Source organism: Calliopsis andreniformis, unplaced genomic scaffold (genome assembly GCF_051401765.1).
Source record: "Calliopsis andreniformis isolate RMS-2024a unplaced genomic scaffold, iyCalAndr_principal scaffold0001, whole genome shotgun sequence".
Taxonomy (NCBI): domain Eukaryota; kingdom Metazoa; phylum Arthropoda; class Insecta; order Hymenoptera; family Andrenidae; genus Calliopsis; species Calliopsis andreniformis.
This window is the reverse complement of record NW_027480422.1, coordinates 28,838,491-28,861,242: the sequence shown is the minus strand read 5'-3', so window position 1 is coordinate 28,861,242 and position 22,752 is coordinate 28,838,491.

Sequence of the window (22,752 nt, the reverse complement as noted above, 5' to 3'; positions counted from 1 at the left end):
CAATTATTCGTTTTATAAAATGGAAAAACTGTTCTATTTATTTTGTATTTTATGCTTCGGGCGTTGACTTCTGAGGCCCTAACTATTCGATCTGGTGGCGCAACGCTCTAGGGTGAATCCTAGGTTGCCCGGAACGTAGAAATGACCTGTACCTTCACACTGGTTGCAATTATTCGTTTTATACAATGGAAAAACTGTTCTATTTATTTTGTATTTTATGTTTCGGGCGTTGACTTCTAAGGGCGTAGCTATTCGATGTGGTGGAGCAACGCCCTAGAGTGAAGCGTAGGTTGCCCGGAACGTGGAAATGACCATTACCTTCACACTGCTTGCGATTATTCATTTTACACGATGGTAAAACTGTTGTACTTATGTTGTATTTTATTCTTCGGGCGTTGAATTCTAAGTCCCTAGCTATTCGATCTGGTGGAGCAACGCCCTAGAGTGAAGCCTAGGTTACCCGGAACGTAGAAATGACCATTACTTTCACACTGGTTGCAATTATTCGTTTTATACGATGGAAAAACTGTTGTATTTATCTTGTATTTGGTGCTTCTGTCGTTGACTTCTTCGGCCCTATTGGATATGGTGGACCAACGCCCTAGAGTGAACCCTAGGTTGCCCGGAACGTAGAAATGTCCATCACCTTCACTCTGGTTGCAATTATTCCTGCTGTACGATGGAAAAACTGTCGTATTTTTATTGTATCTTATGCGTCGGGCGTTGACTTCTAAGGCCCTAGCTATACGATCTGGTTGAGCAACGCCCTAGTGTGAAGCCTAGGATGCCCGAAACGTAGACATGTCCATTACTTTCACTCTGGCTGCAATTATTCATGCTGTACGATGGAAAAACTGTTGTATTTTTATTGTATTTTATGCTTCTGGCGTAGACTTCTTAGGCCCTAACTATTCGATCTGGTGGAGCAACGCCCTAAAGTGAATCCTAGGTTGCCCGGAACGTAGAAATGTCCATCACCTTCACTCTGGTTGCAATTATTCCTGTTGTACGATGGAAAAACTGTCGTATTTTTATTGTATGTTATGCGTCGGGCGTTGACTTCTAAGGCCCTAACTATTGGATCTGGTGGAACACCGCCCTAGACTGCAGCGTAGGTTGCCAGAAACGTAGAAATGACCATCACTTTCACACTGTTTTCAATTATTCCTGTTATACGATGGAAGAACTGTTGTATATATATTGCATTTTATGCTTCGGGCGTTGACTTCTTAGGCCCTAACTATTCGAACTGGTGGAGCAACGCCCTAGAGTGAAGCCTAGGTTGCTCCGAACGTAGTAATGACCATAACTTTCATACTGGTTGCAATTATTCCTGTTATACGATGAACAGACTGTTGGATTTTTATTGTACTTTATGCTTCTAGCGTTGACTTCTAAGGCCCTATCTATTCGATCTGGTGGAGCGATGCCTCAGGGTTAAGTCTAGGATGCCCGGAACGTAGAAGTGACCATTACTTTCACACTGGTTGCAATTATTCGTGATATACGATGGTAAAACTGTTGTATTTATATCGTGTTTTATGCTTCTGGCGTTGACATCTAAGGCCGTAGCTATTCGATGTGGTGGAACAACGCCCTAGAGTGAAGCCTAGGTTGCCCGGAATGTTGAAATGACCAGTACTCTCACACTGGTTGCAGTTACTCCTGTTATACGATGGAAAAACTGTAGTATTTTTATTGTATTTTATGCTTCTGGCGTTTACTTCTAAGTCTCTCGCTATTCGATGTGGTGGAGCAACGCCCTAGAGTGAAACCTAGGTTGCCCGGAAAGTAGAAATGACCATTCCTTTCACACTGGTTGCTATTATTCCTTTTATTCGATGGAAAAACTGTTATATTTTTATTGTATTTTATGCTTCTTGCGTTTACTTCTAAGTCCCTAACTATGCGATCTGGTGGAGCAACGCCCTACAGTTAAGCCTAGGTTGCCCGGTACATAGAAATGACCAGTAGTTTCATACTGGTTGCAGCTTTCCTGTTATACGATGGAAAAACTGTTGTATTTTTATTGTATTTTATGCTTCTGGCATTGACTTCTAAATCCCCTGCTATTCGGTCTGGTGGAGCAACGCCCTTGAGCGAAGCCTAGATTGCCCGGAACGTAAAAATGTGCTGTACATTCACACTGGTTGCAATTATTCCTGTAATACGACGGAAAAACTGTTGCACTTATGTTGTATTTTATGCTTGTGGCGTCGAATTCTAAGTCCCTAACTATTCGATCAGGAGGAGCAACGCCCTAGGGTGAAGCCTAGGTTGCCCGGAACGTAGAAATGACCATAACTTTCACACTGTTTGCAATCATTCATTTTATACGATGGAAAAGCTGTTGTATTTTATGCTTCCGGAGTTGACTTCTAAGGCCGTAGCTATTCGATGTGGTGGAGCAACGCCCATGAGTGAAACCTAGGTTGCCCGGAAAGTAGAAATGACCATTACTTTCACACTGGTTGCAATTATTCCTTTTATACGATGGAAAAACTGTTGTATTTTTATTGTATTTTATGCTTCTGGCGTTTACTTCTCAGTCCCTCGCTATTCGATCTGGTGGAGCAACGCCCTAGAGTGAAACCTAGGTTGCCCGGAAAGTAGAAATGACCATTACTTTCACACTGGTTGCAATTATTCCTTTTATACGATGGAAAAACTGTTGTATTTTTATTGTTTTTTATGCTTCTTGCGATTACTTCTAAGTCCCTAACTATGCGATCTGGTGGAGCAACGCCCTACAGTTAAGCCTAGGTTGCCCGGAACGTAGAAATGTCCTTTTCTTTCACACTGTTTGCAAATATACATCGTATACTATGGAAAAGCTGTTGTATTTATATTGTATTTTATGCTTCTGGCGTTGTCTTCATAGGCCCTAACTATGCGATCTGGTGGAACAACGCCCTATGGTGAAGCCTAGGTTGGCCGGAACGTAGAACTGACCATAACTTTCATACTGGTTGCAATTATTCGTTTTATACGATGGGAAAACTGTTGTATTTATATTGTATTTTATGCTTCTGGCGTTGACATCTAAGTCCCTCGATATTCGATCTGGTGGAGCAACGCCCTAGAGTGAAACCTAGGTTGCCCGGAAAGTAGAAATGACCATTTCTTTCACACTGGTTGCAATTATTCCTTTTATTCGATGGAAAAACTGTTGTATTTTTATTGTATTGTATGCTTCTTGCGTTTACTTCTAAGTCCGTAACTATGCGATCTGGTGGAGCAACGCCCTACAATTAAGCCTAGGTTGCCCGGAACGTAGAAATGGACTTTACTTTCACACTGTTTGCAAATATACATCATATACTATGGAAAAGCTGTTGTATTTATATTGTATTTTATTCTTCTGGCGTTGACTTCTTAGGCCCTAACTATTCGATCTGGTGGAACAACGCCCTAGGGTGGAGCCTAGATTGGCCGGAACGTAGAAATAACCATAACTTTCACAGTGGTTGCAATTATTCGTTTTATACAATGGAAAAACTGTTCTATTTATTTTGTATTTTATGCTCCGGGCGTCGACTGCTAAGGCCCTAACTGTTCGATCTGGTGGAGCAACGCCCTTGAGCGAAGCCTAGGTTGCCCGGAACGTAAAAATGAGCTGTACATTCACACTGGTTGCAATTATTCCTGTAATACGATGGAAAAACTGTTGTACTTATGTTGTATTTTATGCTTCTGGCGTCGAATTCTAAATCCCTAACTATTCGATCTGGTGGAGCAACGCCCTAAAGTGAAGCCTAGGTTGCCCGGAACGTAGAAATGACCATAACATTCACACTGTTTGCAATCATTCATTTTATACGATGGAAAGGCTGTTGTATTTATATTGTATTTTATGCTTCTGGAGTTGACTACTAAGGCCGTAGCTATTCGATGTGGTGGAGCAACGCCAAAGAGTGAAACCTAGGTTGCCCGGAAAATAGAAATGACCATTACTTTCACACTGGTTGCAATTATTCCTTTTACACGATGGAAAAACTGTTGTATTTTTATTGTATTTTATGCTTCTGGCGTTTACTTCTAAGTCCCTCGCCATTCGATCTGGTGGAGCAACGCCCTAGAGTGAAACCTAGGTTGCCCGGAAAGCAGAAATGACCATTTCTTTCACACTGGTTGCAATTATTCCTTTTATTCGATGGAAAAACTGTTGTATTTTTATTGTATTTTATGCTTCCTGCGTTTACTTCTAAGTCCCTAACTATGCGACCTGGTGGAGCAACGCCCTACAGTTAAGCCTAGGTTGCCCGGAACGTAGAAATGACCATTACCTTCACATTGCTTGCAATTATACATTTTATACGATGGAAAAGCTGTTGTATTTATATTGTATTTTATGCTTCTGGAGTTGACTTCTCAGGCCGTAGCTCTCGATGTGGTGGAGAAGCGCCCTACAGTTAAGCCTAGGTTGCCCGGAACGTAGAAATGACCTTTACTTTCACACTGTGTGCAAATATACAACATATACGATGGAAAAGCTGTTGTATTTATATTGTATTTTATGCTTCTGGCGTTGACTTGTTAGGCCCTAACTATTCGATCTGGTGGAACAACGACCTAGGGTGAAGCCTAGGTTGGCCGGAACGTAGAAATCACCATAACTTTCATACTGGTTGCAATTATTCGTTTTATATGATGGGAAAACTGTTGTATTTATATTGTATTTTATGCTTCTGGCGTTGACTTCTAAGGCCGTAGCTATTCGATCTGGTGGAGCAACGCCCTACAGTTAAGCCTAGGTTGCCCGGTACATAGAAATGACCAGTACTTTCATACTGGTAGCAGCTTTCCTGTTATACGATGGAAAAACTGTTGTATTTTTATTGTATTTTATGCTTCTGGCATTGACTTCTAAATCCCTTGCTATTCGGTCTGGTGGAGCAACGCCCTTGAGCGAAGCCTAGGTTGCCCGGAACGTAAAAATGAGCTGTACATTCACACTGGTTGCAATTATTCCTGTAATACGACGGAAAAACTGTTGCACTTATGTTGTATTTTATGCTTGTGGCGTCGAATTCTAAGTCCCTAACTATTCGATCAGGAGGAGCAACGCCCTAGGGTGAAGCCTAGGTTGCCCGGAACGTAGAAATGACCATAACTTTCACACTGTTTGCAATCATTCATTTTATACGATGGAAAAGCTGTTGTATTTATATTGTATTTTATGCTTCCGGAGTTGACTTCTAAGGCCGTAGCTATTCGATGTGGTGGAGCAACGCCCAAGAGTGAAACCTAGGTTGCCCGGAAAATAGAAATGACCATTGCTTTCACACTGGTTGCAATTATTCCTTTTATACGATGGAAAAACTGTAGTATTTTTATTGTATTTTATGCTTCTGGCGTTTACTTCTAAGTCTCTCGCTATTCGATCTGGTGGAGCAACGCCCTAGAGTGAAACCTAGGTTGCCCGGAAAGTAGAAATGACCATTCCTTTCACACTGGTTGCAATTATTCCTTTTATTCGATGGAAAAACTGTTATATTTTTATTGTATTTTATGCTTCTTGCGTTTACTTCTAAGTCCCTAACTATGCGATCTGGTGGAGCAACGCCCTACAGTTAAGCATAGGTTGCCCGGAACGTAGAAATGGCCTTTACTTTCACACTGTTTGCAAATATACATCATATACTATGGAAAAGCTGTTGTATTTATATTGTATTTTATGCTTCTGGCGTTGACTTCTTAGGCCCTAACTATTCGGTCTGGTGGAACAACGCCCTAGGGTGGAGCCTGGATTGGCCGGAACGTAGAAATGACCATAACTTTCGCACTGGTTGCAATTATTCGTTTTATACGATGGAAAAGCTGTTCTATTTATATTGTATTTTATGCTTCTGTCGTTGAATTCTAAGGGCGTAGCTATCCGATGTGGTGGAACAATGCCCAAGAGTGAAACCTAGGTTGCCCGGAACGTAGAAATGACCATAACTTTCACAGTGGTTGCTATTATTCGTTTTATACAATGGAAAAACTGTTCTATTTAATTTGTATTTTATGCTTCGGGCGTCGACTTCTAATGCCCTAACGGTTCGATCTGGTGGAGCAACGCTCTAGAGTGAAGCCTAGATTGCACGGAACGTAGAAATGACCATTACCTTCACACTGCTTGCAATTATTCCTTTTATACGATGGAAAAACTGTTGTAATTTTATTGTATTTTATGCTTCTTGCGTTTACTTCTAAGTCCCTAACTATGCGATCTGGTGGAGCAACGTCCTACAGTTAAGCCTAGGTTGCCCGGTACATAGAAATGACCAGTAGTTTCATACTGATTACAGCTTTCCTGTTATGCGATGGAAAAACTGTTGTATTTTTATTGTATTTTATGCTTCTGGCATTGACTTCTAAATCCCTTGCTATTCGGTCTGGTGGAGCAACGCCCTTGAGCGAAGCCTAGATTGCCCGGAACGTAAAAATGAGCTGTACATTCACACTGGTTGCAATTATGCCTGTAATACGACGAAAAAACTGTTGCACTTATGTTGTATTTTATGCTTGTGGCGTCGAATTCTAAGTCCCTAACTATTCGATCAGGAGGAGCAATGCCCTAGGGTGAAGCCTAGGTTGCCAGGAACGTAGAAATGACCATAACTTTCACACTGTTTGCAATCATTCATTTTATACGATGGAAAAGCTGTTGTATTTATATTGTATTTTATGCTTCCGGAGTTGACTTCTAAGGCCGTAGCTATTCGATGTGGTGGAGCAACGCCCAAGAGTGAAACCTAGGTTGCCCGGAAAATAGAAATGACCATTGCTTTCACACTGGTTGCAATTATTCCTTTTATACGATGGAAAAACTGTAGTATTTTTATTGTATTTTATGCTTCTGGCGTTTACTTCTAAGTCTCTCGCTATTCGATCTGGTGGAGCAACGCCCTAGAGTGAAACCTAGGTTGCCCGGAAAGTAGAAATGACCATTCCTTTCACACTGGTTGCAATTATTCCTTTTATTCGATGGAAAAACTGTTATATTTTTATTGTATTTTATGCTTCTTGCGTTTACTTCTAAGTCCCTAACTATGCGATCTGGTGGAGCAACGCCCTACAGTTAAGCATAGGTTGCCCGGAACGTAGAAATGGCCTTTACTTTCACACTGTTTGCAAATATACATCATATACTATGGAAAAGCTGTTGTATTTATATTGTATTTTATGCTTCTGGCGTTGACTTCTTAGGCCCTAACTATTCGGTCTGGTGGAACAACGCCCTAGGGTGGAGCCTGGATTGGCCGGAACGTAGAAATGACCATAACTTTCGCACTGGTTGCAATTATTCGTTTTATACGATGGAAAAGCTGTTCTATTTATATTGTATTTTATGCTTCTGTCGTTGAATTCTAAGGGCGTAGCTATCCGATGTGGTGGAACAATGCCCAAGAGTGAAACCTAGGTTGCCCGGAACGTAGAAATGACCATAACTTTCACAGTGGTTGCTATTATTCGTTTTATACAATGGAAAAACTGTTCTATTTAATTTGTATTTTATGCTTCGGGCGTCGACTTCTAATGCCCTAACGGTTCGATCTGGTGGAGCAACGCTCTAGAGTGAAGCCTAGATTGCACGGAACGTAGAAATGACCATTACCTTCACACTGCTTGCAATTATTCCTTTTATACGATGGAAAAACTGTTGTATTTTTATTGTATTTTATGCTTCTTGCGTTTACTTCTAAGTCCCTAACTATGCGATCTGGTGGAGCAACGTCCTACAGTTAAGCCTAGGTTGCCCGGTACATAGAAATGACCAGTAGTTTCATACTGATTACAGCTTTCCTGTTATACGATGGAAAAACTGTTGTATTTTTATTGTATTTTATGCTTCTGGCGTTTACTTCTAAGTCCCTCGCTATTCGATCTGGTGGAGCAACGCCCTAGAGTGAAACCTAGGTTGCCCGGAAAGTAGAAATGACCATTACTTTCACACTGGTTGCAATTATTCCTTTTATACGATGGAAAAACTGTTGTATTTTTATTGTATTTTATGCTTCTTGCGATTACTTCTAAGTCCCTAACTATGCGATCTGGTGGAGCAACGCCCTACAGTTAAGCCTAGGTTGCCCGGAACGTAGAAATGTCCTTTTCTTTCACACTGTTTGCAAATATACATCGTATACTATGGAAAAGCTGTTGTATTTATATTGTATTTTATGCTTCTGGCGTTGCCATCATAGGCCCTAACTATGCGATCTAGTGGAACAACGCCCTATGGTGAAGCCTAGGTTGGCCGGAACGTAGAAATGACCATAACTTTCATACTGGTTGCAATTATTCGTTTTATACGATGGGAAAACTGTTGTATTTATATTGTATTTTATGCTTCTGGCGTTGACATCTAAGTCCCTCGATATTCGATCTGGTGGAGCAACGCCCTAGAGTGAAACCTAGGTTGCCCGGAAAGTGGAAATGACCATTTCTTTCACACTGGTTGCAATTATTCCTTTTATTCGATGGAAAAACTGTTGTATTTTTATTGTATTGTATGCTTCTTGCGTTTACTTCTAAGTCCGTAACTATGCGATCTGGTGGAGCAACGCCCTACAATTAAGCCTAGGTTGTCCGGAACGTAGAAATGGACTTTACTTTCACACTGTTTGCAAATATACATCATATACTATGGAAAAGCTGTTGTATTTATATTGTATTTTATGCTTCTGGCGTTGAGTTCTTAGGCCCTAACTATTCGATCTGGTGGAACAACGCCCTAGGGTGGAGCCTAGATTGGCCGGAACGTAGAAATAACCATAACTTTCACAGTGGTTGCAATTATTCGTTTTATACAATGGAAAAACTGTTCTATTTATTTTGTATTTTATGCTCCGGGCGTCGACTTCTAAGGCCCTAACTGTTCGATCTGGTGGAGCAACGCCCTTGAGCGAAGCCTAGGTTGCCCGGAACGTAAAAATGAGCTGTACATTCACACTGGTTGCAATTATTCCTGTAATACGATGGAAAAACTGTTGTACTTATGTTGTATTTTATGCTTCTGGCGTCGAATTCTAAGTCCCTAACTATTCGATCTGGTGGAGCAACGCCCTAAAGTGAAGCCTAGGTTGCCCGGAACGTAGAAATGACCATAACATTCACACTGTTTGCAATCATTCATTTTATACGATGGAAAGGCTGTTGTATTTATATTGTATTTTATGCTTCTGGAGTTGACTACTAAGGCCGTAGCTATTCGATGTGGTGGAGCAACGCCAAAGAGTGAAACCTAGGTTGCCCGGAAAATAGAAATGACCATTACTTTCACACTGGTTGCAATTATTCCTTTTACACGATGGAAAAACTGTTGTATTTTTATTGTATTTTATGCTTCTGGCGTTTACTTCTAAGTCCCTCGCCATTCGATCTGGTGGAGCAACGCCCTAGAGTGAAACCTAGGTTGCCCGGAAAGCAGAAATGACCATTTCTTTCACACTGGTTGCAATTATTCCTTTTATTCGATGGAAAAACTGTTGTATTTTTATTGTATTTTATGCTTCCTGCGTTTACTTCTAAGTCCCTAACTATGCGACCTGGTGGAGCAACGCCCTACAGTTAAGCCTAGGTTGCCCGGAACGTAGAAATGACCATTACCTTCACATTGCTTGCAATTATACATTTTATACGATGGAAAAGCTGTTGTATTTATATTGTATTTTATGCTTCTGGAGTTGACTTCTCAGGCCGTAGCTCTCGATGTGGTGGAGCAGCGCCCTACAGTTAAGCCTAGGTTGCCCGGAACGTAGAAATGACCTTTACTTTCACACTGTGTGCAAATATACAACATATACGATGGAAAAGCTGTTGTATTTATATTGTATTTTATGCTTCTGGCGTTGACTTGTTAGGCCCTAACTATTCGATCTGGTGGAACAACGACCTAGGGTGAAGCCTAGGTTGGCCGGAACGTAGAAATCACCATAACTTTCATACTGGTTGCAATTATTCGTTTTATATGATGGGAAAACTGTTGTATTTATATTGTATTTTATGCTTCTGGCGTTGACTTCTAAGGCCGTAGCTATTCGATCTGGTGGAGCAACGCCCTACAGTTAAGCCTAGGTTGCCCGGTACATAGAAATGACCAGTACTTTCATACTGGTAGCAGCTTTCCTGTTATACGATGGAAAAACTGTTGTATTTTTATTGTATTTTATGCTTCTGGCATTGACTTCTAAATCCCTTGCTATTCGGTCTGGTGGAGCAACGCCCTTGAGCGAAGCCTAGGTTGCCCGGAACGTAAAAATGAGCTGTACATTCACACTGGTTGCAATTATTCCTGTAATACGACGGAAAAACTGTTGCACTTATGTTGTATTTTATGCTTGTGGCGTCGAATTCTAAGTCCCTAACTATTCGATCAGGAGGAGCAACGCCCTAGGGTGAAGCCTAGGTTGCCCGGAACGTAGAAATGACCATAACTTTCACACTGTTTGCAATCATTCATTTTATACGATGGAAAAGCTGTTGTATTTATATTGTATTTTATGCTTCCGGAGTTGACTTCTAAGGCCGTAGCTATTCGATGTGGTGGAGCAACGCCCAAGAGTGAAACCTAGGTTGCCCGGAAAATAGAAATGACCATTGCTTTCACACTGGTTGCAATTATTCCTTTTATACGATGGAAAAACTGTAGTATTTTTATTGTATTTTATGCTTCTGGCGTTTACTTCTAAGTCTCTCGCTATTCGATCTGGTGGAGCAACGCCCTAGAGTGAAACCTAGGTTGCCCGGAAAGTAGAAATGACCATTCCTTTCACACTGGTTGCAATTATTCCTTTTATTCGATGGAAAAACTGTTATATTTTTATTGTATTTTATGCTTCTTGCGTTTACTTCTAAGTCCCTAACTATGCGATCTGGTGGAGCAACGCCCTACAGTTAAGCATAGGTTGCCCGGAACGTAGAAATGGCCTTTACTTTCACACTGTTTGCAAATATACATCATATACTATGGAAAAGCTGTTGTATTTATATTGTATTTTATGCTTCTGGCGTTGACTTCTTAGGCCCTAACTATTCGGTCTGGTGGAACAACGCCCTAGGGTGGAGCCTGGATTGGCCGGAACGTAGAAATGACCATAACTTTCGCACTGGTTGCAATTATTCGTTTTATACGATGGAAAAGCTGTTCTATTTATATTGTATTTTATGCTTCTGTCGTTGAATTCTAAGGGCGTAGCTATCCGATGTGGTGGAACAATGCCCAAGAGTGAAACCTAGGTTGCCCGGAACGTAGAAATGACCATAACTTTCACAGTGGTTGCTATTATTCGTTTTATACAATGGAAAAACTGTTCTATTTAATTTGTATTTTATGCTTCGGGCGTCGACTTCTAATGCCCTAACGGTTCGATCTGGTGGAGCAACGCTCTAGAGTGAAGCCTAGATTGCACGGAACGTAGAAATGACCATTACCTTCACACTGCTTGCAATTATTCCTTTTATACGATGGAAAAACTGTTGTAATTTTATTGTATTTTATGCTTCTTGCGTTTACTTCTAAGTCCCTAACTATGCGATCTGGTGGAGCAACGTCCTACAGTTAAGCCTAGGTTGCCCGGTACATAGAAATGACCAGTAGTTTCATACTGATTACAGCTTTCCTGTTATGCGATGGAAAAACTGTTGTATTTTTATTGTATTTTATGCTTCTGGCATTGACTTCTAAATCCCTTGCTATTCGGTCTGGTGGAGCAACGCCCTTGAGCGAAGCCTAGATTGCCCGGAACGTAAAAATGAGCTGTACATTCACACTGGTTGCAATTATGCCTGTAATACGACGAAAAAACTGTTGCACTTATGTTGTATTTTATGCTTGTGGCGTCGAATTCTAAGTCCCTAACTATTCGATCAGGAGGAGCAATGCCCTAGGGTGAAGCCTAGGTTGCCAGGAACGTAGAAATGACCATAACTTTCACACTGTTTGCAATCATTCATTTTATACGATGGAAAAGCTGTTGTATTTATATTGTATTTTATGCTTCCGGAGTTGACTTCTAAGGCCGTAGCTATTCGATGTGGTGGAGCAACGCCCAAGAGTGAAACCTAGGTTGCCCGGAAAATAGAAATGACCATTGCTTTCACACTGGTTGCAATTATTCCTTTTATACGATGGAAAAACTGTAGTATTTTTATTGTATTTTATGCTTCTGGCGTTTACTTCTAAGTCTCTCGCTATTCGATCTGGTGGAGCAACGCCCTAGAGTGAAACCTAGGTTGCCCGGAAAGTAGAAATGACCATTCCTTTCACACTGGTTGCAATTATTCCTTTTATTCGATGGAAAAACTGTTATATTTTTATTGTATTTTATGCTTCTTGCGTTTACTTCTAAGTCCCTAACTATGCGATCTGGTGGAGCAACGCCCTACAGTTAAGCATAGGTTGCCCGGAACGTAGAAATGGCCTTTACTTTCACACTGTTTGCAAATATACATCATATACTATGGAAAAGCTGTTGTATTTATATTGTATTTTATGCTTCTGGCGTTGACTTCTTAGGCCCTAACTATTCGGTCTGGTGGAACAACGCCCTAGGGTGGAGCCTGGATTGGCCGGAACGTAGAAATGACCATAACTTTCGCACTGGTTGCAATTATTCGTTTTATACGATGGAAAAGCTGTTCTATTTATATTGTATTTTATGCTTCTGTCGTTGAATTCTAAGGGCGTAGCTATCCGATGTGGTGGAACAATGCCCAAGAGTGAAACCTAGGTTGCCCGGAACGTAGAAATGACCATAACTTTCACAGTGGTTGCTATTATTCGTTTTATACAATGGAAAAACTGTTCTATTTAATTTGTATTTTATGCTTCGGGCGTCGACTTCTAATGCCCTAACGGTTCGATCTGGTGGAGCAACGCTCTAGAGTGAAGCCTAGATTGCACGGAACGTAGAAATGACCATTACCTTCACACTGCTTGCAATTATTCCTTTTATACGATGGAAAAACTGTTGTATTTTTATTGTATTTTATGCTTCTTGCGTTTACTTCTAAGTCCCTAACTATGCGATCTGGTGGAGCAACGTCCTACAGTTAAGCCTAGGTTGCCCGGTACATAGAAATGACCAGTAGTTTCATACTGATTACAGCTTTCCTGTTATACGATGGAAAAACTGTTGTATTTTTATTGTATTTTATGCTTCTGGCGTTTACTTCTAAGTCCCTCGCTATTCGATCTGGTGGAGCAACGCCCTAGAGTGAAACCTAGGTTGCCCGGAAAGTAGAAATGACCATTACTTTCACACTGGTTGCAATTATTCCTTTTATACGATGGAAAAACTGTTGTATTTTTATTGTATTTTATGCTTCTTGCGATTACTTCTAAGTCCCTAACTATGCGATCTGGTGGAGCAACGCCCTACAGTTAAGCCTAGGTTGCCCGGAACGTAGAAATGTCCTTTTCTTTCACACTGTTTGCAAATATACATCGTATACTATGGAAAAGCTGTTGTATTTATATTGTATTTTATGCTTCTGGCGTTGCCATCATAGGCCCTAACTATGCGATCTAGTGGAACAACGCCCTATGGTGAAGCCTAGGTTGGCCGGAACGTAGAAATGACCATAACTTTCATACTGGTTGCAATTATTCGTTTTATACGATGGGAAAACTGTTGTATTTATATTGTATTTTATGCTTCTGGCGTTGACATCTAAGTCCCTCGATATTCGATCTGGTGGAGCAACGCCCTAGAGTGAAACCTAGGTTGCCCGGAAAGTGGAAATGACCATTTCTTTCACACTGGTTGCAATTATTCCTTTTATTCGATGGAAAAACTGTTGTATTTTTATTGTATTGTATGCTTCTTGCGTTTACTTCTAAGTCCGTAACTATGCGATCTGGTGGAGCAACGCCCTACAATTAAGCCTAGGTTGTCCGGAACGTAGAAATGGACTTTACTTTCACACTGTTTGCAAATATACATCATATACTATGGAAAAGCTGTTGTATTTATATTGTATTTTATGCTTCTGGCGTTGAGTTCTTAGGCCCTAACTATTCGATCTGGTGGAACAACGCCCTAGGGTGGAGCCTAGATTGGCCGGAACGTAGAAATAACCATAACTTTCACAGTGGTTGCAATTATTCGTTTTATACAATGGAAAAACTGTTCTATTTATTTTGTATTTTATGCTCCGGGCGTCGACTTCTAAGGCCCTAACTGTTCGATCTGGTGGAGCAACGCCCTTGAGCGAAGCCTAGGTTGCCCGGAACGTAAAAATGAGCTGTACATTCACACTGGTTGCAATTATTCCTGTAATACGATGGAAAAACTGTTGTACTTATGTTGTATTTTATGCTTCTGGCGTCGAATTCTAAGTCCCTAACTATTCGATCTGGTGGAGCAACGCCCTAAAGTGAAGCCTAGGTTGCCCGGAACGTAGAAATGACCATAACATTCACACTGTTTGCAATCATTCATTTTATACGATGGAAAGGCTGTTGTATTTATATTGTATTTTATGCTTCTGGAGTTGACTACTAAGGCCGTAGGTATTCGATGTGGTGGAGCAACGCCAAAGAGTGAAACCTAGGTTGCCCGGAAAATAGAAATGACCATTACTTTCACACTGGTTGCAATTATTCCTTTTATTCGATGGAAAAACTGTTGTATTTTTATTGTATTTTATGCTTCCTGCGTTTACTTCTAAGTCCCTAACTATGCGACCTGGTGGAGCAACGCCCTACAGTTAAGCCTAGGTTGCCCGGAACGTAGACATGACCATTACCTTCACATTGCTTGCAATTATACATTTTATACGATGGAAAAGCTGTTGTATTTATATTGTATTTTATGCTTCTGGCGTTGACTTGTTAGGCCCTAACTATTCGATCTGGTGGAACAACGCCCTAGGGTGAAGCCTAGGTTGGCCGGAACGTAGAAATCACCATAACTTTCATACTGGTTGCAATTATTCGTTTTATATGATGGGAAAACTGCTGTATTTATATTGTATTTTATGCTTCTGGCGTTGACTTCTAAGGCCGTAGCTATTCGATCTGGTGGAGCAACGCCCTACAGTTAAGCCTAGGTAGCCCGGTACATAGAAATGACCAGTACTTTCATACTGGTTGCAGCTTTCCTGTTATACGATGGAAAAACTGTTGTATTTTTATTGTATTTTATGCTTCTGGCATTGACTTCTAAATCCCTTGCTATTCGGTCTGGTGGAGCAACGCCCTTGAGCGAAGCCTAGGTTGCCCGGAACGTAAAAATGAGCTGTACATTCACACTGGTTGCAATTATTCCTGTAATACGACGGAAAAACTGCTGCACTTATGTTGTATTTTATGCTTGTGGCGTCGAATTCTAAGTCCCTAACTATTCGATCAGGAGGAGCAACGCCCTAGGGTGAAGCCTAGGTTGCCCGGAACGTAGAAATGACCATAACTTTCACACTGTTTGCAATCATTCATTTTATACGATGGAAAAGCTGTTGTATTTATATTGTATTTTATGCTTCCGGAGTTGACTTCTAAGGCCGTAGCTATTCGATGTGGTGGAGCAACGCCCATGAGTGAAACCTAGGTTGCCCGGAAAGTAGAAATGACCATTACTTTCACACTGGTTGCAATTATTCCTTTTATACGATGGAAAAACTGTTGTATTTTTATTGTATTTTATGCTTCTGGCGTTTACTTCTAAGTCCCTCGCTATTCGATCTGGTGGAGCAACGCCCTAGAGTGAAACCTAGGTAGCCCGGAAAGTAGAAATGACCATTACTTTCACACTGGTTGCAATTATTCCTTTTATACGATGGAAAAACTGTTGTATTTTTATTGTATTTTATGCTTCTTGCGATTACTTCTAAGTCCCTAACTATGCGATCTGGTGGAGCAACGCCCTACAGTTAAGCCTAGGTTGCCCGGAACGTAGAAATGTCCTTTTCTTTCACACTGTTTGCAAATATACATCGTATACTATGGAAAAGCTGTTGTATTTATATTGTATTTTATGCTTCTGGCGTTGTCTTCTTAGGCCCTAACTATGCGATCTGGTGGAACAACGCCCTATGGTGAAGCCTAGGTTGGCCGGAACGTAGAAATGACCATAACTTTCATACTGGTTGCAATTATTCGTTTTATACGATGGGAAAACTGTTGTATCTATATTGTATTTTATGCTTCTGGCGTTGACATCTAAGTCCCTTGATATTCGATCTGGTGGAGCAACGCCCTAGAGTGAAACCTAGGTTGCCCGGAATGTAGAAATGACCATTTCTTTCACACTGGTTGCAATTATTCCTTTTATTCGATGGAAAAACTGTTGTATTTTTATTGTATTGTATGCTTCTTGCGTTTACTTCTAAGTCCGTAACTATGCGATCTGGTGGAGCAACGCCCTACAATTAAGCCTAGGTTGCCCGGAACGTAGAAATGGACTTTACTTTCACACTGTTAGCAAATATACATCATATACTATGGAAAAGCTGTTGTATTTATATTGTATTTTATGCTTCTGGCGTTTACTTCTAAGTCCCTCGCTATTCGATCTGGTGGAGCAACGCCCTAGAGTGAAACCTAGGTTGCCCGGAAAGCAGAAATGACCATTTCTTTCACACTGGTTGCAATTATTCCTTTTATTCGATGGAAAAACTGTTGTATTTTTATTGTATTTTATGCTTCCTGCGTTTACTTCTAAGTCCCTAACTATGCGACCTGGTGGAGCAACGCCCTACAGTTAAGCCTAGGTTGCCCGGAACGTAGAAATGACCATTACCTTCACATTGCTTGCAATTATACATTTTATACGATGGAAAAGCTGTTGTATTTATATTGTATTTTATGCTTCTGGAGGTGACTTCTCAGGCCGTAGCTATTCGATGTGGTGGAGCAGCGCCCTACAGTTATGCCTAGGTTGCCCGGAACGTAGAAATGACCTTTACTTTCACACTGTTTGCAAATATACAACATATACGATGGAAAAGCTGTTGTATTTATATTGTATTTTATGCTTCTGGCGTTGACTTGTTAGGCCCTAACTATTCGATCTGGTGGAACAACGCCCTAGGGTGAAGCCTAGGTTGGCCGGAACGTAGAAATCACCATAACTTTCATACTGGTTGCAATTATTCGTTTTATATGATGGGAAAACTGTTGTATTTATATTGTATTTTATGCTTCTGGCGTTGACTTCTAAGGCCGTAGCTATTCGATCTGGTGGAGCAACGCCCTATAGTGAGGCCCAGGTTGCCCGGAATGTAGAAATGACCAGTACTCTCACACTGGTTGCAGTTACTCCTGTTATACGTTTGAAAAGCTTTTGCATTTTTATTTTATTTTATGCTTCTGGCGTTGACTTCTTAGGCCATAGCTATTCGATGTGGTGGGGCAACGCCCTAGACTGAAGCATAGGTTGCCCGGAACGCAGAAGTGGCCATTACTTTCTTACTGGTTGCAATTATTCGTTTTATACGATGGAAAAGCTGTTGTATTTATTTTGTATTTGGTGTTTCTGTCGTTGACTTCTTGGGCCCTAATTATTGGATCTGGTGGACCAACGCCCTAGAGTGAACCCTAGGTTGCCCGGAACGTGGTTTAGACCATCACCTTCACACTGGTTGCAATTATTCCCGTTATACGATGGAAAAACTGTTGTACTTTTATAGTACTTTAGGTTTCGGGCGTTGACTTCTAAGGCCCTAGCTATGCGATCTGGTGGAGCAACGCCCTAGAGTGAAGCCTAGGTCGCCTGAAACGTAGAAATGACCATTACTTTCACTCTGGTTGCCTTTATTCCTTTGATACGATGAAACAACTGTTCTATTTTTATTGTATTTTATGCTTAAGGCGGTGACTTCTAAGGCCGCAGCTAATCGATGTGGTGGGGCAACGCCCTAGAGTGAAGACTAGGTTGCCCGGAACGCAGGAATGGCCATTACTTTCACACTGGTTGCAATTATTCCTTTTATACGATGGAAAAACTGTTGTATTTTTATTGTATTTTATGCTTCTGGCGTTGACTTGTAAGTCCCTAGCTATTCGATCTGGTGGAGCAACGCCCTAGATCGAAACCTAGGTTGCCCGGAACGTGGAAATGACCATTACCTTCACACTGTTTGCGATTATACATTTGATACGATGGTAAAACTGTTGTATTTATTTTGTATTTTATGCTTCGGGCGTTGAATTCTAAGTCCCTAGCTATTCGATCTGGTGGAGCAACGCCCTAGAGTGAAGCCTAGGTTACCCGGAACGTAGAAATGACCAGTACTTTCAGACTGGTTGCAGTTATTCCTGTTATACAATGGAAAAACTGTTGTATTTATTTTGTATTTTATGCTTCGGGCGTTGACTTTTAAGGCCCTAACTATTCGATCTGGTGGAGCAACGCCCTAGAGTGAAGCCTAGGTCGCCCGAAACCTAGAAATGACCATTACTTTCACTCTGGTGGCAATTATTCCTGTTACACGATGAAAAAACTGTTCTATTTTTATTGAATTTAATACTTAAGGCGGTGACTTCTAAGGCCGTAGCTAATCGATGTGGAGGGGCAACGCCCTAGAGTTAATCCTAGGTCGCCCGGAACGCAGAAATGGCCATTACTTTCACACTGGTTGCAATTATTCCTTTTATACGATGGAAAAACTGTTGTATTTTTATTGTATTTTATGCTTCTGGCGTTGACTTCGAAGTCCCTAGCTATTCGATCTGGTGGAGCAACGCCCCACAGTTACGCCTAGGTAGCCCAGAGCGTAGAAATGACCTTTACTTTCACACTGTTTGCAAATATACATCATATACGATGAAAGAACTGTTGTATTTTTATCGTATTCTATGCTTCAGGCGTTGACTTCTAAGGCCGTAGCTATTCGATGTGGTGGAGCAACGCCCTAGAGTGAAACCTAGGTTGCCCGGAACGTAGAAATAACCATTACTTCCTCACTGTATGCAATTAGTCATTTTATACATGGAAAAGCTGTTGTACATATATCGTATTTTATGCTCCTGGCGTTGACTTCTTAGGCCCTAACTCTTCGATCTGGTGGAGCAACGCCCTAGGGTGAAGACTAGGTTGCCCGGAACGTAGAAATGACCATAACTATCAGACTGGTTGCAATTATTCGTTTTATACGATGGAAAGACTGTTGTATTTATATTGTATTTTATAGTTATGGCGTTGTCTTCTAGGGCCGTAGCTATTCGAGGTGGTTGAGCAACGCCCTAGAGTGAAGCCTAGGTTGCCCGGACCGTAGAAATGACCATAGTTTTCATACTGGTTGCAATTATTAGTTTTATACGATGGAAAAACTGTTGCATTTATTTTGTATTTGGTGCTCCTGGCGTTGACTTCTTAGGCCCTAGCTATTGGATCTGGTGGACCAACGCCCTAGAGTGAACCCTAGGTTGCCCGGAACGTGGTTTAGACCATCACCTTCACACTGGTTGCAATTATTCCCGCTTTACGATGGAAAAACTGTTGTACCTTTATTGTACTTTAGGTTTCGGGCGTTGACTTCTAAGGCCCTAGCTATGCGATCTGGTGGAGCAACGCCCTAGAGTGAAGCCTAGGTCGCCTGAAACGTAGAAATGACCATTACTTTCACTCTGGTTACCATTATTCCTTTGATACGATGAAAAAACTGTTCTATTATTATTGTATTTTATGCTTAACGCGGTGACTTCTAAGGCCGCAGCTAATCGATGTGGTGGGGCAACGCCCTAGAGTGAAGACTAGGTTGCCCGGAACGCAGGAATGGCCATTACTTTCACACTGGTTGCAATTATTCCTTTTATACGATGGAAAAACTGTTGTATTTTTATTGTATTTTATGCTTCTGGCGTTGATTTCGAAGTCCCTAGCTATTCGATCTGGTGGAGCAACGCCCTAGAGTGAAGCCTAGGTCGCCCGAAACGTAGAAATGTCCATTACTTTCACTCTGGTGGCAATTATTCCAGTTATACGATGAAAAAACTGTTCTATTTTTATTGTATTTTAAGCTTAAGGCGGTGACTTCTAAGGCCGTAGCTAATCGATGTGGAGGGGCAACGCCCTAGAGTTAAGCCTAGGTTGCCCGGAACGCAGAAATGGCCATTACTTTCACACTGGTTGCAATTATTCCTTTTATACGATGGAAAAACTGTTGTATTTTTATTGTATTTTATGCTTCTGGCGTTGACTTCGAAGACCCTAGCTATTCGATCTGGTGGAGCAACGCCCTACAGTTAAGCCTAGGTAGCGCGGAACGTAGAAATGACCTTTACTTTCACACTGTTTGCAAATATACATCATATACGATGAAAAAACTGTTGTATTTTTATCGTATTTTATGCTTCAGGCGTTGACTTCTAAGGCCGTAGCTATTCTATGAGGTGGAGCAACGCCCTAGAGTGAAGCCTAGGTTGCCCGGAACGTAGAAATGACCATTACTTCCTCACTGTTTGCAATTATTCATTTTATACATGGAAAAACTGTTGTACATATATCGTATTTTATGCTCCTGGCGTTGACTTCTTAGGCCCTAACTCTTCGATCTGGTGGAGCAACGCCCTAGAGTGAAGCCTAGGTTGCCCGGAACGTGGAAATGACCATTACCTTCACACTGTTTGCGATTATTCACTTGATACGATGGTAAAACTGTTGTATTTATTTTGTATTTTATGCTTCGGGCGTTGAATTCTAAGTCCCTAGCTATTCGGTCTGGAGGAGCAACGCCCTAGAGTGAAGCCTAGGTTACCCGGAACGTAGAAATGACCAGTACTTTCAGACTGGTTGCAGTTATTCCTGTTATACAATGGTAAAACTGTTGTATTTATTTTGTATTTTATGCTTCGGGCGTTGACTTTTAAGGCCCTAACTATTCGATCTGGTGGAGCAACGCCCTAGAGCAAAACCTAGGTTGCCCGGAACGTAGAAATGACCATTACCTTCAGGCTTGTTGCAATTATTCCTGTTATACGATGGACAAACTGTTGGATTTTGATTGTACTTTATTCTTCTGGCGTTGACTTCTAAGGCCCTATGTATTACATCTGGTGGAGCAATGCCTCAGAGTTAAGTCTAGGATGCCCGGAACGTAGAAATGGCCATTACTTTCACACTGGTTGCAAGTATTCGTTTTATACGATGGAAAAGCTGTTGTATTTATATTGTATTTTATGTTTCTGGCGTTGACTTCTAAGGCCCTAGCTATTCGATCTGGTGGGGCAACGCCCTAGAGTGAAGCCTAGGTCGCCCGAAACGTAGAAATGACCATTACTTTCACTCTGGTGGCAATTATTCCAGTTATACGATGAAAAAACTGTTCTATTTTTATTGTATTTAAAGCTTAAGGCGGTGACTTCTAAGGCAGTAGCTATTCGATGTGGTGGGGCAACGCCCTAGAGTGAAGCCTAGGTTTCTCGGAACGCAGAAATGGCCATTACTTTCACACGGGTTGCAATTATTCGTTTTATACGATGGAAAAACTGTTCTATTTATTTTGTATTTTATGCTTCGGGCGTTGACTTCTGAGGCCCTAACTATTCGAAATGGTGGCGCAACGCTCTAGGGTGAATCCTAGGTTGCCCGGAACGTAGAAATGACCTGTACCTTCACACTGGTTGCAATTATTCGTTTTATACAATGGAAAAACTGTTCTATTTATTTTGTATTTTATGTTTCGGGCGTTGACTTCTAAGGGCGTAGCTATTCGATGTGGTGGAACAACGCCCTAGAGTGAAGCGTAGGTTGCCCGGAACGTGGAAATGACCATTACCTTCACACTGCTTGCGATTATTCATTTTACACGATGGTAAAACTGTTGTACTTATGTTGTATTTTATTCTTCGGGCGTTGAATTCTAAGTCCCTAGCTATTCGATCTGGTGGAGCAACGCCCTAGAGTGAAGCCTAGGTCGCCCGAAACCTAGAAATGACCATTACTTTCACTCTGGTGGCAATTATTCCTGTTACACGATGAAAAAACTGTTCTATTTTTATTGAATTTAATACTTAAGGCGGTGACTTCTAAGGCCGTAGCTAATCGATGTGGAGGGGCAACGCCCTAGAGTTAATCCTAGGTCGCCCGGAACGCAGAAATGGCCATTACTTTCACACTGGTTGCAATTATTCCTTTTATACGATGGAAAAACTGTTGTATTTTTATTGTATTTTATGCTTCTGGCGTTGACTTCGAAGTCCCTAGCTATTCGATCTGGTGGAGCAACGCCCTACAGTTAAGCCTAGGTAGCCCAGAGCGTAGAAATGACCTTTACTTTCACACTGTTTGCAAATATACATCATATACGATGAAAGAACTGTTGTATTTTTATCGTATTCTATGCTTCAGGCGTTGACTTCTAAGGCCGTAGCTATTCGATGTGGTGGAGCAACGCCCTAGAGTGAAACCTAGGTTGCCCGGAACGTAGAAATAACCATTACTTCCTCACTGTATGCAATTAGTCATTTTATACATGGAAAAGCTGTTGTACATATATCGTATTTTATGCTCCTGGCGTTGACTTCTTAGGCCCTAACTCTTCGATCTGGTGGAGCAACGCCCTAGGGTGAAGACTAGGTTGCCCGGAACGTAGAAATGACCATAACTCTCAGACTGGTTGCAATTATTCGTTTTATACGATGGAAAGACTGTTGTATTTATATTGTATTTTATAGTTATGGCGTTGTCTTCTAGGGCCGTAGCTATTCGAGGTGGTTGAGCAACGCCCTAGAGTGAAGCCTAGGTTGCCCGGACCGTAGAAATGACCATAGTTTTCATACTGGTTGCAATTATTAGTTTTATACGATGGAAAAACTGTTGCATT